The sequence below is a fragment of the Aegilops tauschii genome, chromosome 1, assembly GCF_002575655.3.
Source record: "Aegilops tauschii subsp. strangulata cultivar AL8/78 chromosome 1, Aet v6.0, whole genome shotgun sequence".
Classification (NCBI taxonomy): Eukaryota; Viridiplantae; Streptophyta; class Magnoliopsida; order Poales; family Poaceae; genus Aegilops; species Aegilops tauschii.
In genome coordinates this window covers 234,051,293-234,068,026 of record NC_053035.3, presented here as the reverse complement: position 1 = coordinate 234,068,026, position 16,734 = coordinate 234,051,293, and the positions used below count along the sequence as shown (strand labels likewise).

The 16,734-nt window shown below is 44.7% G+C and overlaps 1 long non-coding RNA gene across 1 annotated transcript; it reads left to right on the top strand.

Moving 5' to 3' along the window:
* Nucleotides 1–1,648: 1,648 nt before the first annotated feature.
* LOC141039322 (uncharacterized) lies at nucleotides 1,649–3,734 on the top strand. Its single transcript, XR_012200253.1, has 3 exons — nucleotides 1,649–1,782; nucleotides 1,864–2,700; nucleotides 3,422–3,734. It is a non-coding gene; the product is annotated as an uncharacterized lncRNA (long non-coding RNA).
* The last annotated feature ends 13,000 nt before the right edge of the window (nucleotides 3,735–16,734 follow it).

Below are 16,734 nucleotides of genomic sequence, written 5' to 3'. Positions count from 1 at the left end.
CGGATCGAGGAGCGGGAGGGCCAGCCGATCAAGCTGGCGTGACGATTCGTGCACGCTGCAGTCCGAAGGGTCGCCATGTGCGACCCAGTGGCGGGCAAGGCCCTGCCAGGCCACGCGCGTGACGTGACACGACGGTAGGCTAGGCCCTGCTAGGCCGCGCCCTCAGCTCGCGCGCGGGATTTATTGTGGCAACGCCTATCAATTGGGCTTCTCGATGCAGTTATTGCGTGCGTGTAATGCGCCCGCACACTGCGGGGGAGTGGGGATCATGGGCGCAAACGATCCCACTCCCCCACATTCTCCCGTGTGTTTAAATGGAGGGGGAGGAGGAGCGGCCGAGGCACTCTCGCTCCTGCCCCCGCCCTCTGCATCATCTTCTTCTTCTTCTCTGCCTCTAGAGTCTGCCGCCGGACCACATGCCTGAGCCACCACCGCGCCGCGCAGGCGAAACATGGGGTCCGGGTCTCATTCATCTTATTCTTGCCTCATCGCTGCGACCGCGCTCCCACCGAGCCCCTCGATGGCGTTGCCCAAAGGCTCGTGGGAGGGGTCTGATGTGAGCGACAACAACATCACCTACCTCTGCAGCACATGGAGGCTGCTACCGGAGACGGAGGTGGAGGCACGCGCGCCCGACGGGGAGCTCATGCTGGAGCCACGGGAGGGCGAGGTGGTGGTCTTCTACAACCACTTTGCCCGTGGGTTTGGCCTCTCCATGAGCGATTTCTACCGGCGCTTCCTTGATTTCTTTGGCCTGCAGCCGCACTACTTGGGGGCAAACGTCGTCCTACAGCTCGCGGCTTCACCACGTGTTGTGAGGGCTAGCTTGGGCTCCTGTCGTACATCGAGCTCTGGTGCCGGCTATTCTACCTCAAGCAGCAGGGGGCGGCGACCGGCGGCATGTCCGCCTGTGGGGCGGCGGTGGTGGTTGACCGGCCAAATGGGCCTTTTCCCAAGCTCCCGCTCGAGGATTCGGCCAAGAAATGGCAGAAGTCATTCTTCTACATGAAGAACGCCAACCCGACGGTGGACTGCATCAACCTGCCCCCCTTCAACAACAAACAGCCGGTCGAGAAGCGAAACTGGAGCCATGATCCCAGGAGCCTGTTGGCGGAGATTGTAAACATCTGCGTCCGGATCCAGGAGATGATGTACCGTGAGGGGCTAGTCCCAGCGGATCTTATTGCGGCCTTCGTTGCCCGTCGGGTGCTTCCACTGCAGTACCGCACCGGATCTGCAACATGAGCGGCCGGCATGAACCCTGCCGGATGTCGACAAAGGAGCTATCACTGGCCGAGATCGTCCAGCGTGTCAACAACATCACCAAAGCCGGGCACAGCGAGATGGCATGGTGCTTCGGGAGGAGGCCGTACAGCCGCCTAGACCCCGCGCCGACGGTGAGTCCTTGGTCTCTGTTCTTCGCCACTTCTTCACTTTTCTTGCGCCCTGACGCATTAGGCCGCCCGCAGCTCTTCCCGAGTCAGCAGACCGCCGATGGGCCGAATCCCCAGGACCTGTTGCCGGACCTACCCCACTCGGACGAGGAGGAGGCCGGGAACAACGCATGCCTCGAGGGCGCCGGTCGTGGAAGCAGAGGCCACCCCCCCCCCCCCCCCCCCCCCCGGAGCGGCTATGGAAGGTGGCCGGAGCACGAGAAGGATGTGGTGGAGAGGCCAGCCGGGATGCACCCAGCTGTGTTGCAGGCTTGCAGTCGGTGCGTGGGAAGAAGCGTCGGCTCGCCCCATTGGTAGGTCCGAGACGGGCGGTTCCCACGGTTGATGGGTAAGTGCTCTGTTGCTATGATCTTGCCGTCTGAGTTGGTGTTGTTTTTCTTCTTTCTCATGCCCGCCGCACGTCACACAGGGCCCCCTCGAGTTGACGGAAACGGCTGCCCCGAATGCGCCCGGAGGCGGACGCGATGGGCGGAGAGCCCGGAGCGGCGTGGACGGAGGCGAGCCGGTCCAGACCCCCAAGCAGGAGCTCGTGGCCCGGCAGACCGGCATGGAGCTCGAGGAGGTGGAGCGCACCGCACGGCGGGATCGGACGGCCGCCACGAAGGAGGCGGAGGAGGCCTCGGGCGCGGCATGGAGGGCCGCCGCGGGGACGCGGGAGAGGACCGCCAAGGACTCAGCGTGGCCGGCTTGGGCGTAGAACTCACCGCCGCCGTCGCCGCCCCAGGAGGGTCGTTTGAAGTCGCGGCGCGACCCGGCCCACCGGGCGGAGGCTGACGCCCGGGCTGCCGCCGAAGCAGCCAACCGTGGCGAGACGGACGACCATGAGACAGACGTTGACGAGACCATCATTGTGAAGTCGCCGGCGGCTACCGCCCCGACCGACCGGGCCGAGCGTGAGGACAACGAGGGCAGCGTCCCAGAGGCCCCGCCAACCGGTGGGGGAGCGCCGCCGCCGAGCACGGAAGCCACACCCGCGGGCTCCGGCACCATGGTGGTCGTCGGGACGTAGCCTGCGAGGCGTGGCCTTGAGACAAGGCCCGCCGGGAGCGGGACCAGCGCCGGGTCCGCGACCCAGATGCAGCGGACCTGGGGGGTAGTTGGCAAGGCCACGAGCGGGTCATGCACCAGTGACCTGGACGCGGCGGTGGACGCCCTGCGCCTGCAGTTCGCCGACAACCACAGCCGCCTGGAGGCCTACGCCTAGACAGAGCGGGACCGGATGCAGCTGCTGGAGCAGACCGTCGCGGTGAGTGACTTGTCCTTCACGTTTCTTGCGATTTTTGCTTTTCTTTCCCTTTCTTCGACTGTCTTGGTGACTCTCCGGTGGGGGCTTAGGGAGCATAGTTTGATATGTTTTTATAGATCGGTTACAGCCGACTCATTCGAAAAATCATTGACTACGGTTAAAATTTTAACCAATTACAAAATTGAGTATCTCAATCGAATGGGATAGCTCCAAAATTAGGGAGCCTAATGAATTGACAAAATTAGGAACCCAGTCAAAATCGGATGACCCAATTCTAAATTGGAAACCTCAATTGACTGTGAGGCCTTAAAACTTAGGAAGCATAGTGTAGTTGTAGAATTGATTGAAAGAGCTCCAACACTAGGGATCATAGTGAATTAAAAGAACTCAACGAGAGAACTCCTTCATAAAATGTTTAAAATTCGATAACCAAATTCCAAATTGAAGATCTCAATTGACTGTGAGAGCTTATGAATTAGGAACTATAGTGCAGTTAATAGATTCGTATGTTATTACTCATTTAATGTTGGAGTACCTGCCTCCCAGGGCTTGCATCAGGGCGAACTTCTTCGCCCACATCGTTTGATCTCGTTAGTGTCGTACATGGGCCCATTCTGGTATATCAAAAATCTGTTGCATTGTCTTCACTGTCAAGCCCGTTGTGTTTCAGGTGGATCTGCTCGGATCTGGTCGTCATTCATTTATGTTCATATGTTTTCAGATTGGTTCCTTCTGATCTACGTTACTCTTCATCGGCGGTGGTTTTTGTTCTTATGTGCTGGTCTTATGGGGTCTTAGCACGACGACTTGCCGACTATCTACTACAACAGATTTTGTCCGGCTATGGCGAGGGAGGGGTGATGATGGCGGCACGCCTTTTGCTCGCTTCAGTGCTTGTAGTCGTCGCTAGGTGGTCTACAAATCTAGATGTAATTTTATTATTTTTTGTGTTCATTATACTATCATGATTGAAGATGAATAGATTGAAAGTTTTACGAAAAAAACTTCTTAAATAAAAATAAAAGTAAAAAAAATTCCTTCCAAATTTGTTGCCCAAATGACAAATTTTCTCTCGTTTTTTGTCGAGTCATCACACTGATTCAATAATACACTTTCAATCAAGGGGCAGATCAACCATCTCCCGAGGGTCCTAATTATCACTGTTTTGCTTTCAAGTTGCCTCCGGCTATAAAATTAAATGTGAATAATCCGCCCTCGTCTCTTTGAAACAAGCGGCGCTTCCAATCTAATACAGATGGCAGAAGTTAGTAGTTCTCCTTGTCTGACTTGGCCTTTGTCATCCTCCGATCTGGTTAATACGTTTCTCACCTCCCCGATCATGAATACTGTCGTGAGTCAGCACCCCCCCTCCCCCCCCCCTTGCGGGGGTAAAAGAGTTTTATTCCATATAGGGTTACAATCGAGAGGCACCAACTCCTCAATACACGATGGTCCACGCTTAAGCCATACATCAGTAGTACTCTCCATACGATTATAAAAAGCCAACTGATCTGCTATCCTATTTTGCTCACGCTTAATTTTCTATGAAATAAACTCACGTTGTACCACAAGATGCTTAATTTTCGCTACCAAATGTCCGTATGCCGACCGGGACAAATTATCACCGGTTAATGCCGTCAATGCTCTCGAGGAATCCGATTGGACTATAATAGAATCATTAGTATGTTGCAACGCCAGCACCATACCTTGCATTAGAGCATGCAACTCTGCCTTCTGAGCATCATTGCAGTTAAATAAACACTGATATGCTGCAAAAATAATGCTTCCATCAGAATTCTTCAAGATCATCCCAGCTGTTGCGGACCCATCAGCCGTGCAAAATGCTCCATCCACAGATAGAGCCACCCGGTCTGCCGGTGGAGGAGGCCAAGGCATTGCCCGAGAGATCACAATGGGTTGAACGCTCATATCATCCTCCTTCACTGGCATCTTGCCTTTAATAATATCCTCCGTGCTATATCTCCTAGATAGATCAAGAGAGCTCATATAACTTTGGAGGTAATCAACCGAGATACTCGGTGACGGTATATCCTTACCATGCGACATATCTGACGGTATATACGCACCCCCCTTCCAAGACTGTTTTGCGTGCTATATGGGCTGACCCACTCTACGTCTTTGTTTTTCCCATATTTTTTATGCCCACCAACTTTCAATTAAAATGATTTATAAATTTTTAAAATGTACGGGAAAAACACAAATTAAAAAAATTCCCGGGGATTATAAAAAAGGGTTCCCAAATTAAAAAAACGCAAAATTGTAAAAGTGTTCATAAACTAAAAGATGTCCATGAATTTTAAAAAATTATCAAGGATTTTTTAAATAAATATTAATGAATTTGAAAGATGTTCACAAATTTCAAAATATTCCCAGATTTCAAAAAATGCTCCTGAATTCAAAAAATGTTCCCTATTTCAAAAAAGACCATGAATTTAGTAAATATTCTCGGATTTGTTAAAAAATACTGAATTTCAAACAATGTTTACTAGTTTGAAAAATAGTCATTGATTTCCAAAAATGTTAATAAAATTTAAAAATAAAACAAAATAAAAAACCGACAAAGCCAGCAAAAACGATACCAGAAAAAAAACTCTTCAGGGAAGGTTCTTGAACTCTTGCAAAATTGGTGGGAAAAGACAGATAATATGGTAGGGCGGCCGGCCCATATAGTGTGCCCGAGCGTTCGAGACTGCACCATTGCGAGACTTCTGTAGGTGCAGTATAGGGATTGGCGAAATCACTAATTAAGGAGCACTCTTTGTAGGTATTTCTCTGGAGGCTTGCCCAATGCTCCTTCCCTATAATAATGCACCATCGCCATATGTCCACTACTTCAACCTGCGCATTATGTGGGGCAGATGACTCGTGGATGCACTCACTCCTCCTCTATTCCATGGCTCGATGCGTGTGGGCGCTATCTGATGCGGAGCTCGTGGAACATATGCTAGCTACAGCCGAGTTAGACCCGAAAAATTTGATCTTTGCAATGTCAGAATCAGTATCACATGTGGAGTTCACTACACTGGTGGTGACGTTATGGGCGTGTCCACTCATCAGTTTATAAACCGTTATTTGGATGAGGTTGAGATTATTTCACCAAGACACAAACCCAGCACACTATCGCATGCACCGGTAGTACACAGGACTTGGATCCCACCTCCAGTCGGGCATCACAGACTTAACGTAGATGCGACAGTGGACTAGCACATGCACACATGCGCCATATCTACGGTGTGCTGCGATGATGCAGGTCTATATGTGGGTTCGTCAGCTCTTGTATTACATGGCTTGACGTATCCTACGATTCTAGAAGCGCTTGCTTGTCGGGAGTCTCTAGCCCTGGCAAAGGACCTCATGCTACATCAACCGAGGATTGCTTCGGATTGCAAAACGGTGGTGACTGATATTCATAGCAGCACGATGGGGCCAATTGCACCAATAGTTCATGGAATTGTCTACTTCGAGTGATTTTGCTTCTTGTACTTTTGTCTTTGAAGGTAGAATGTCAGCATGTAAGCACGTAGGCTTGCTAAACATGCTTTATATCTAGGTGAGGGGCACCACTTGTGGCTACTCAATCCCGATGATACTTCTGTAATTCTGGTACTACGTCCGATTGATTAATAAAGCATGTTTCCCTAAAAAAAGGAGCACTCTTTGCAAAGGTCACTCCCATCTCCCTAGGTTGCAACAAGTGGCGCACTGCATGTACGCCACTGGTCACAACCTAGGAGTTTTCTCATTTTTCATAGATTGGTTTATTCAAAACGTTTTCCTTATTTCGTTTTCGAGAAGCACGAACGTGCCTCTCGCGGAAGCAAAAAAGAACTCATTTTTCCCACAAGTTTTTTCGAAATATTTTTTGTCCAGAAGTTAAGAAAAAACGGAGAAAAAACAAAAAGCCAAAAAAAACAGGAAAAACAACTAAAAAGCCAAAAATGGTGCGAAAAAAATATAAAAATCAGAGGGAGTGTCCCGAACGTGACACATGGCGGCGGCTGAGAGCGCACCAAGTAGCCCAACCGAAGTGACCCTTGGGGAGGCTCCCAAAGGAGCGCTACTCCTGTTTCACGCGCTATGCGTGGAGTATTGACCAAACACACACCCTCGCTCCTCATGCTTGAACTTGGGCCGGCTCAGGTGCAGGGCGGGCTTCCCTGTTTCCATTTTGGTTTTCTTCTTTTTATTTTTTATATTCTGTTTTTATTTTACGGCTTCCACTAAAATTGTTGGGATTTCAAAAAAAGTTTTGAATTAAAAAAAGATCATCAATTTAAGAAATCTTCACGAATTCAGAAAAATGTTGACAATTTCCAAAAATGAACATTTTATGAATTTTCTGACCATTTTTTGTATTTTTATGAAGATTTTTTTTTTCAATTTTGATGAACATTTATTGAATTTTATGAACATATTTCTGATTTACTGATTTTCTGAAATATAAAAACATTTTTTGAATTTTATGAGCAAATATTAATTGATAAATACATTTTTAATTAGATGAAATTTGAATATTATGAACATTTTTAAAAATTAATGAATATTTTTTGAATTCCATGAACAGTTTTGAACTTGATGAACAAAAAATATTCATGATTTTAGATAATTTCCTTAATTCAAAAATGTTGGAAAAAATAAGTAAAATGAAAAATAAATATGGTAAAAGAAAATGGGAAAACGAAATTTAAAATAAAAAACAGTTCGTGAAGGTTTTAGAAGCTTCCCAAAATATGAAGAGGGAAGCTTGCGCTAATTGGGCCAACCCAAATTCCGCGTTGGGTCGAGAAACGTCGACCTTACGCGGAGAATAGGAATCCTGCTCGTAACGAGCACAACAACTAGCGTCACTGGTAGTTTTTTAGGGACGTCAATATCCACTATATGTGTGGTATATTCGACATGTGCCCACACACTGTGTGTGGTGTGAGTAGGAGGCAGCTCACATGGGTTGTGTGTGGGCGGACATTAAAATTGCCCACACGTGTGGGCGCGACTACTTCGTGCCACACGCCTAATAAATACTATTCATCTTCACCTCGCGCGTGTGGCACGAAGCAAAAATGCCCACACGTCCTGATACAGCTACGTTAGGTGCCCCCGGGATGACGATTTAGTTGCCATCCTGGTTGGCAGATATAGTTATCCGGGATGGCAAGTGTAGTTGTAAAAGCATGGCAACTCTATCAGTTTTGGTTAACTATAGTTGTCATGTCTAATTTATGGTAGTTGCCAGGTGTAATCAAACCGTAGTTGTCGTGTGTGATTAACTACTTGCCACATATGGTCAAAACAGTAGTTGCCATGTGTGTTTACCTAGTTGCCACGTGTGGTTCAACCATAGTTGCCATGTATTCTTAATCACAGTTGTCATGTGTGTTTATCTGGTTGCCACGTACGCGCAACTGCAGTTGCCGTCTAGCAAAGAATCACAATTGCCATGTGTGTTTACCTAGTTGCCACGTTCGCGTAACTGCAGTTGCCGTCTAGCAAAAGAATCACGGTTGCCATGTGTGTTTACCTAGTTGCCACGTTCGCGTAACTGCAATTGCCATCCACAACGTAGGAATGTCGTGTGGGCGAAAAGTAGTTCGCCCACACGCGCATGAACTAGGTGGTGGTTGTGTGGGCAGAAACTAGTTCGCCCACACAGCGCAGCTGGCAAACAGCGTGGTGCGGGCGTGTGGGCAAACTCTCCAACACCCACACACCAGCTCCGTCCTACGTGGCACACCAAATCCACCTTTTCGTGTCAAGATTCGTGCAAAAGACAGTGAACGACGATCCAGGCGTGTGGGCAAGTTGGGGAACACCCATACATGTGGGCGTTAGTGTTTTCGTTTTTTAGGGGTAAAGCAACTCTTTTATTCATCAAAAACCATAGTTTGTGTGATTACATTTGGTCTTGGGCTTGCAAATGCCATAGATGGCAGCCCTGGTCTAAAGAAAGGAAAATCTAGCTAAATTTTGCCCATTCTCATTGACTGACCGACGTTCAAGAGAAAAATTACAATTGAAATTAGCTGCTCTAGTTTTTATCTCCTCGATGATGCTACGTGACGCCCTCGGCTTGCTTTAGCTATATCATTGACAACCTGATGCACATCTAGTGCCACCAAAAAGAAAAATTGGAGGCTAAGATCTTCTGCTAGTGTCACGGCTTTGTAGCAAGCTTATCGTCTCAAGTGTACTCGCATCGTCCATACAAAAAATGACAAGAGATACAACTCGCGTAACTAGTAACGGGCACAACAACTCGCGTTGCACAGGCTCACATAATACATGGGCCTGGCCCAGCGATCATAGAACAAGCATGTTTCTCTTTTATTTGGATCATTATTTCGGTTGGTTTACTTCAACTAAAACTACCATGAATACGAACAGAATGGATAAATTTTAAAAGTTCAGAAATATTAAAGAAAAGTTCACTAATTTTAAAAAAGTTCGCAAACTCAACAAAATCTTCGTGCATTTGAAAAAATAATGAATTCATAAAGTGTTTCCATAAATTCAAAAAAAAAATCATGAAATCAAAAAATGTTCCCAATTTTTTTTACATGTTTCCATATTAAAAAATTTGAATTCAAAAACATATTTGTGAATTCGAAAAGTGTGCAGAAAATAGAGAAATTTCGTTAAGTCAAAAATATTGTCAATTCATGAATTTGGAAATTTTTTAACAATATAAAAATATTGACAAATTATACGAATGGTTAAAGATTCAAAAAAATTAACTCAACAATGGTCACGAATTCAAAAATACTTTCTCAAATTGATTTTGTTTTCTCAAAATTAATAAATACACGAAGTCATAAAACCACCGTCAATTTCAAAAATGTTAACATGTTTAGAACAATGTGCAGAAATATAAATAAATCGAGATTGAAAAATGTTTGAAATTTGACAATCATCATGAAGCCAAAAATGTTCAATAATTAACTAAATTATGAAATGAAAAAATCATGAGTTTTAAAAATGATAATTTGCCAACAGAATAAACAGAAAAATATAGAAAGAACCTAAGAATGGACAACGAAGGAATAATGGAATGGAAAAAATAATTTTTTAAGAAAGAGAAGAGCAAAAAGGAAGACATCTACAAGACCCATTGAGAATAGAACTTGGGATATATCGCAGGGAAAGAAAACAGATATATATGTGCGGGACAGAGACAGCGCTGAATAAGAAAAGGAATGGCCGTTAGCTGCCGGTCCACACTCGTACATCTAGAAGATAGCTATTGCTCACTGTGAGCGGTATATAGCAATTCTGGTATAGGATTGGTCGCGCGGGGGGGGGGGGGGGGCTAGGGGCCAATTGACCCCCTCCCCAGCTTCTCCCAGAATTGCCACTTCATTTTTTTTACAATTTCTAGCTAGTTGAGGTCTAATTAGCTAGGAATTGTAAAAAAAATAGAGTGGCAATTCTGGGAGAAGCTGTGGAGGGGTCAACTCTGGGAGAATTGCCCAAAAGAACTGGCCCTAGTGCTCTTGTGGGGAATTCCTAGTTGTGGCACGGTAGCAACGCGTTATTGTGTTAGACAGCTAGCTCATGTAGGGCTTCCTTTGCATCAGTTTTGGGAAGTTTTTTCATGATTTTATGTGCTTTTTACCGATTTATGCTGGTTTTTTATTTCCTTTTTCCATTTTTATATTTCTTTTTCACATTCATTTTCTAATAAAACATGAATAATTTGCAAAAAAAATTAAGTTTTCCAAAATTTATAAACTTTGTTTCAATTTTGAGATTTAGAGAAACACCACAGACATTTTCATATTCGTAAAAAAATTAAAATTTGCAGAAAAAAATCGTATTTTGAAAATTTGCAGACATTTTAAAAATCGTGATTAAAAAAAATCTTTGACCGGTTTTTTATTTGAGAAAAAGAACGGTAGCTGGGTTTTTCCTTGAGGCCCTAGGCAGCAACAGTAAAAGGCAAGCAAAATAAACCAAGCGAAAGCGAGCGACAGGCGATGGAGAACGTTAATGGATCATGGCCTGTGCGAACGTTCCATTTGGGTGCTATAGAGGTTGGTGGCGCCTGCTGCGATGAATGGGGGGCAAATTTGTGATCATAGCATCAGACTGTAAGGGTGTCGTCAATGACATCAAGGAAGGCACGGGTGGGCAGTATGCAAGCATTATGAAGGAGATTAAAGCGACATCAAGACAATTTGCAAGATGCTCCTTCATCTTCGAAGGACGCGATACCAATATTGAGGTACATAGCTTCACTAAAGACGCTCTAAGACTTTCTTTGGGATGCCATGTGTGGCTCCTTAATACTCCGGACCTAGATTATATTCCCATGAACCTTGTTATTCATCAGTAATGAAGAGTGTAGTTAGACTAAAAAAATTGAACGGTGTCCTCATTTTAAAAAAAACTAAGGGGTGCCCTCTGGGGAGATCATACCACATCGCTTCAGAGCACAAGTGTGTGTGCTTCCTTGGACCACAGTTGTGTTTCACCCACACGGGGCCACAGGTTAGTGTTAACTAGGAGCACATATTAGTTCACATTGGAAGCACATGTTAGTATTAGCCGGGAGTGTGCGATAGGTGGAAAGCGTCTTACCTCGTTGGAGGGACGCGCTGCATGTTTATATAACAGGGGCGCACCTCCCTGGATGACAGCGCATACAAGTTTGTTGAGATTATATTCTTGGAGGAGAAGAGATAAGAGAGGAATTCAGTTACATGAGATAGAGTACATTGTAATCTACCTAGGCCTACCGAAAGCACTTAAACATTTATCCCTATGTGTCATGTTACAATGCTGCGTTTAACACCCTCCCTTAATCGCAACTTCATCAAGTTGAGATTATGCTTGAAATCTTCAAAACTCCGTGTGGGCAAAGCTTTGGTGAATCCATCTGCAACTTGATCTCTAGAGTGCACAAAACGAATGTCAAGTTGCTTGTTAGCAACCCTTTCTCTGACAAAATGAAAATCTATCTCTATGTTTTTGTCCTGGCATGAAACAAAGGATTAGCAGACAAATAAGTAGCACCAATATTATCACACCACAAACATGGAGCTTTAGTATTTTTCACACCAAGTTCCTTAAGAATGGATTGAACCCATATAATTTTTGTTGTTGCATGTTTGTATTCTGCCTCTGTACTGGATCTAGACACAGTTGCCTGTTTCCTTGCACTCCATGATATCAAGTTAGGACCAAAAAATACTGCAAATCCACCAGTGGAGCGCCTATCATCCAGGTTGCCTGCCCAATAAGAATCAGAGAAGGTACTAACCAAAGTAGATGGTGACTTGCTGAAATTCAGACCAATGCTCAGAGTGTTTTTGACATATCTAACTATACGTTTGGCAGCAGTCCAGTGAATAGTGGTTGGTGCATGAAGAAACTGGCATACTTTGTTGACGACGAAAGAAATATCAGGTCTTGTCAAAGTTAAGTACTGTAATGCACCTACCAAGCTCCTGTATTTAGTGATGTCCTCTTTGCTTAGAGGTGTACCTTCTGTAAGAGACAGTTTCTCAGAACTTGACAAAGGAGTGGGTGAGGGTTTACAACCTTGCAAGCTAGCCTTTTTTTACCAAATCAGTGGCATATTTTTCCTGGGAGAGATGAAGTCCATCATCATGTTTATTCACTTCAATCCCTAGGAAATAATGAAGATTTCCAAGATCCTTAAGAGCAAAATCGGTACTCAAGTCCTTCAACAATCGAGCTATTGCCTCATCAAATGAACTTGTAACAATAATATCATCAACATAAATGAAAACAAATATGGATGTGTTCAATTTATTGTAAATGAACAATGAAGTGTCAGACTTGGAAGGAACAAAACCAAGTGTTTGCATCTTATGGCAGAGACGTGAGTACCATGCCCTTGGTGCTTGCTTTAACCCATAAAGTGCTTTGTCAAGTTTGCATACAAATAAGGGTGCTTTTTCATTCTCAAACCTAGGAGGTTGTTTCATGTATAACTCCTTTTCCAGAATGCCATGCAGAAACGCATTCTGTACATCTAGATGTCTGAGACTCCATCCCCTAGAAACAGCAATGGACAAAACAAGGCGTATGGTTGCAGCTTTAACAATGGGACTAAAGGTGTCCTCATAGTCTATTCCATATCGTTGCTTGAACCCCTTGGCAACAAGTCTTGCCTTGTACCAGTCAATGCTTCCATCAGATTTTCTTTTTATTCTGAAGACCCATTTGCAATCAATACGGTTTTAACCTTGCTGTGGAGGAACTAGATGCCACGTGTTGTTTTTCTCTAGTGCCAAATATTCTTCCTTCATTGCCTTTTTCCATTTTCATCACCAAGTGCTTCCTCAAGAGTACTTGGCTCACCTAGTTCACCTGTAGAACAAACTAGGCCATATTTTGTTATATGCTTATAATCAACAGGTTGGATCACACCTTGTTGTAGCCGTGTTCTTCGTTGTGACGGTGCAGCAGGATCAGTTGAAGCAGAAGATCCCGACCTCCCGACCGGCTCATCATGGGCGCTGAAGGAAATATGCCCTAGAGGCAATAATAAAGTATTATTTATTTCCTTATATCATGATAAATGTTTATTATTCATGCTAGAATTGTATTAACCGGAAACATAATACATGTGTGAATACATAGACAAACAGAGTGTCACTAGTATGCCTCTACTTGACTAGCTCGTTAATCAAAGATGGTTATGTTTCCTAGCCATAGACATGAGTTGTCATTTGATTAACGGGATCACCTCATTAGGAGAATGACGTGATTGACTTGACCCATTCCGTTAGCTTAGCACTCGATCGTTTAGTATGTTGCTATTGCTTTCTTCATGACTTATACATGTTCCTATGACTATGAGATTATGCAACTCCCGTTTACCAAAGGAACACTTTGTGTGCTACCAAACGTCACAACGTAACTGGGTGATTATAAAGGTGCTCTACAGGTGTCTCCAAAGGTACTTGTTGGGTTGGCGTATTTCGAGATTAGGATTTGTCACTCCGATTGTCGGAGAGGTATCTCTGGGCCCACTCAGTAATACACATCACTTTAAGCCTTGCAAGCATTGTAACTAATGATTTAGTTGCGGGATGATGTATTACGGAACGAGTAAAGAGACTTGCCGGTAACGAGATTGAACTAGGTATCGAGATACCGACGATCGAATCTCGGGCAAGTAACATACCGATGACAAAGGGAACAACGTATGTTGTTATGCGGTCTGACCGATAAAGATCTTCGTAGAATATGTGGTAACCAATATGAGCATCCAGGTTCCGCTATTGGTTATTAACCGGAGAGGTGTCTCGGTCATGTCTACATAGTTCTCGAACCCGTAGGGTCCGCACGCTTAAAGTTACGATGACAGTTATATTATGAGTTTATATGTTTTGATGTACCGAAGGTTGTTCGGAGTCCCGGATGTGATCATGGACATGACGAGGAGTCTCGAAATGGTCGAGACATAAAGATTGATATATTGTACGACTATATTCGGACACCGGAAGTGTTCCGGAGAAGTTTCGGATAAAACCGGAGTGCCGGAGGGGTTACCGGAACCCCCCGGGGAAGTATTGGGCCTTAGTGGGCCTGAGGGGAGAGAGAGGGCAGCAGCCAGGAGGTGGCGCGCCCCCTCCCATGAGGAGTCCGAATTGGACTAGGGGAGGGGGGCACGGCCCCTCTTTCCCTCTCCCTCTCCCTCTCTTTCCTTCCCCCTCTCTCTTCCTAGTTGGACTAGGAAAGGGGAGTCCTACTCCTACTAGAGGACGTCTAACTTGCAACAACAAAGTAGAGGACGTCTAACTTGTTTTTGCAGGGCATGTTGTGATGTGATATGGTCAAGACATGATGCTATATTTTATTGTATGAGACGATCATGTTTTGTAACCGAGTTATCGGCAACTAGCAGGAGCCATATGGTTGTCGCTTTATTGTATGCAATGCAATCGCCATGTAATTGTTTTACTTTATCACTAAGCAGTAGCGATAGTCGTAAAAGCAATAAGTCGGCGAGACGACAACGATACTACGATGAAGATCAAGGTGTCGCGCTGGTGACGATGGTGATCATGACGGTGCTTCGGAGATGGAGATCACAAGCACAAGATGATGATGGCCATATCATATCACTTATATTGATTGCATGTGATGTTAATCTTTTATGCATCTTATCTTGCTTTGATTGGCGGTAGCATTATAAGATAATCTCTCACTAAAATTTCAAGATAAAAGTGTTCTCCCTGAGTATGCACCGTTGCAAAAGTTCTTCGTGCTGAGACACCACGTGATGATCGGGTGTGATAGGCTCTACGTTCAAATACAACGGGTGCAAAACAATTGCACACGCGGAATACTCAGGTTAAACTTGACGAGCCTAGCATATGCAGATATGGCCTCGGGACACGGAGACCGAAAGGTCGAGCATGAATCATATAGTAGATATGATCAACATAGTGATGTTCACCATTGAAACTACTCCATCTCACGTGATGATCGGACATGGTTTAGTTGATTTGGATCACGTAATCACTTAGATGATGAGAGGGATGTCTATCTAAGTGGGAGTTCTTAAGTAATATGATTAATTGAACTTGAATTTATCATGAACTTAGTACGTGATAGTATCTTGCTTGTCTATGTTATTTGTAGATAAATGGCCCGTGCTGTTGTTCCGTTGAATTTTAATGTGTTCCTTGAGAAAGCAAAGTTGAAAGATGATGGTAGCAATTACACGGACTGGGTCCGTAACTTGAGGATTATCCTCATTGCTGCACAGAAGAATTACGTCCTGGAAGCACCGCTAGGTGCCAGGCCTCCTGCAAGAGCAACACCAGAAGTTATGAACGTCTGGCAGAGCAAAGCTGATGACTACTCAATAGTTCAGTGTGCCATGCTTTACGGCTTACAACCGGGTCTTCAACGACGTTTTGAACGTCATGGAGCATATGAGATGTTCCAGGAGTTGAAGTTAATATTTCAAGCAAATGCCCGGATTGAGAGATATGAAGTCTCCAATAAGTTCTACAGCTGCAAGATGGAAGAGAATAGTTCTGTCAGTGAGCATATACTCAAAATTCTGGGTATAATAATCACTTGATTCAACTGGGAGTTAATCTTCCAGATGATAGTGTCATTGACAGAATTCTTCAATCACTGCCACCAAGCTACAAGAGCTTCGTGATGAACTATAACATGCAAGGGATGGATAAGACAATTCCCGAGCTCTTCGCAATGCTAAAGGCAGCGGAGGTAGAAATCAAAAAGGAGCATCAAGTGTTGATGGTCAGTAAAACCACTAGTTTTTCAAGAAAAAGGGCAAAGGGAAGAAGAAGGGGAACTTCAAGAAGAACAGCAAGCAAGTTGCTGTTCAGGAGAAGAAATCCAAGTCTGGACCTAAGCCTGAAACTGAGTGCTTCTACTGCAAGCAGACTGGTCACTGGAAGCGGAACTGCCCCAAGTATTTGGCGGATAAGAAGGATGGCAAGGTTAACAAAGGTATATGTGATATACATGTTATTGATGTGTACCTTACTAATGCTCGCAGTAGCACCTGGGCATTTGATACTGGTTCTGTTGCTAATATTTGCAACTCGAAACAGGGGCTACGGATTAAGCGAAGATTGGCTAAGGACGAGGTGACGATGCGCGTGGGAAATGGTTCCAAAGTTGATGTGATCGCCGTCGGCACGCTATCTCTACATCTACCTTCGGGATTAGTATTAGACCTAAATAATTGTTATTTGGTGACAGCGTTGAGCATGAACATTATATCTGGATCTTGTTTGATGCGAGACGGTTATTCATTTAAATCAGAGAATAATTGTTGTTCTATTTATATGAATAATATCTTTTATGGTCATGCACCCTTGAAGAGTGGTCTATTTTTAATGAATCTTGATAGTAGTGACACACATATTCATAATGTTGAAGCCAAAAGATGCAGAGTTGATAATGACAGTGCAACTTATTTGTGGCACTGCCGTTTAGGTCATATCGGTGTAAAGTGCATGAAAAAACTCCATACTGATGGACTTTTGGAATCACTTG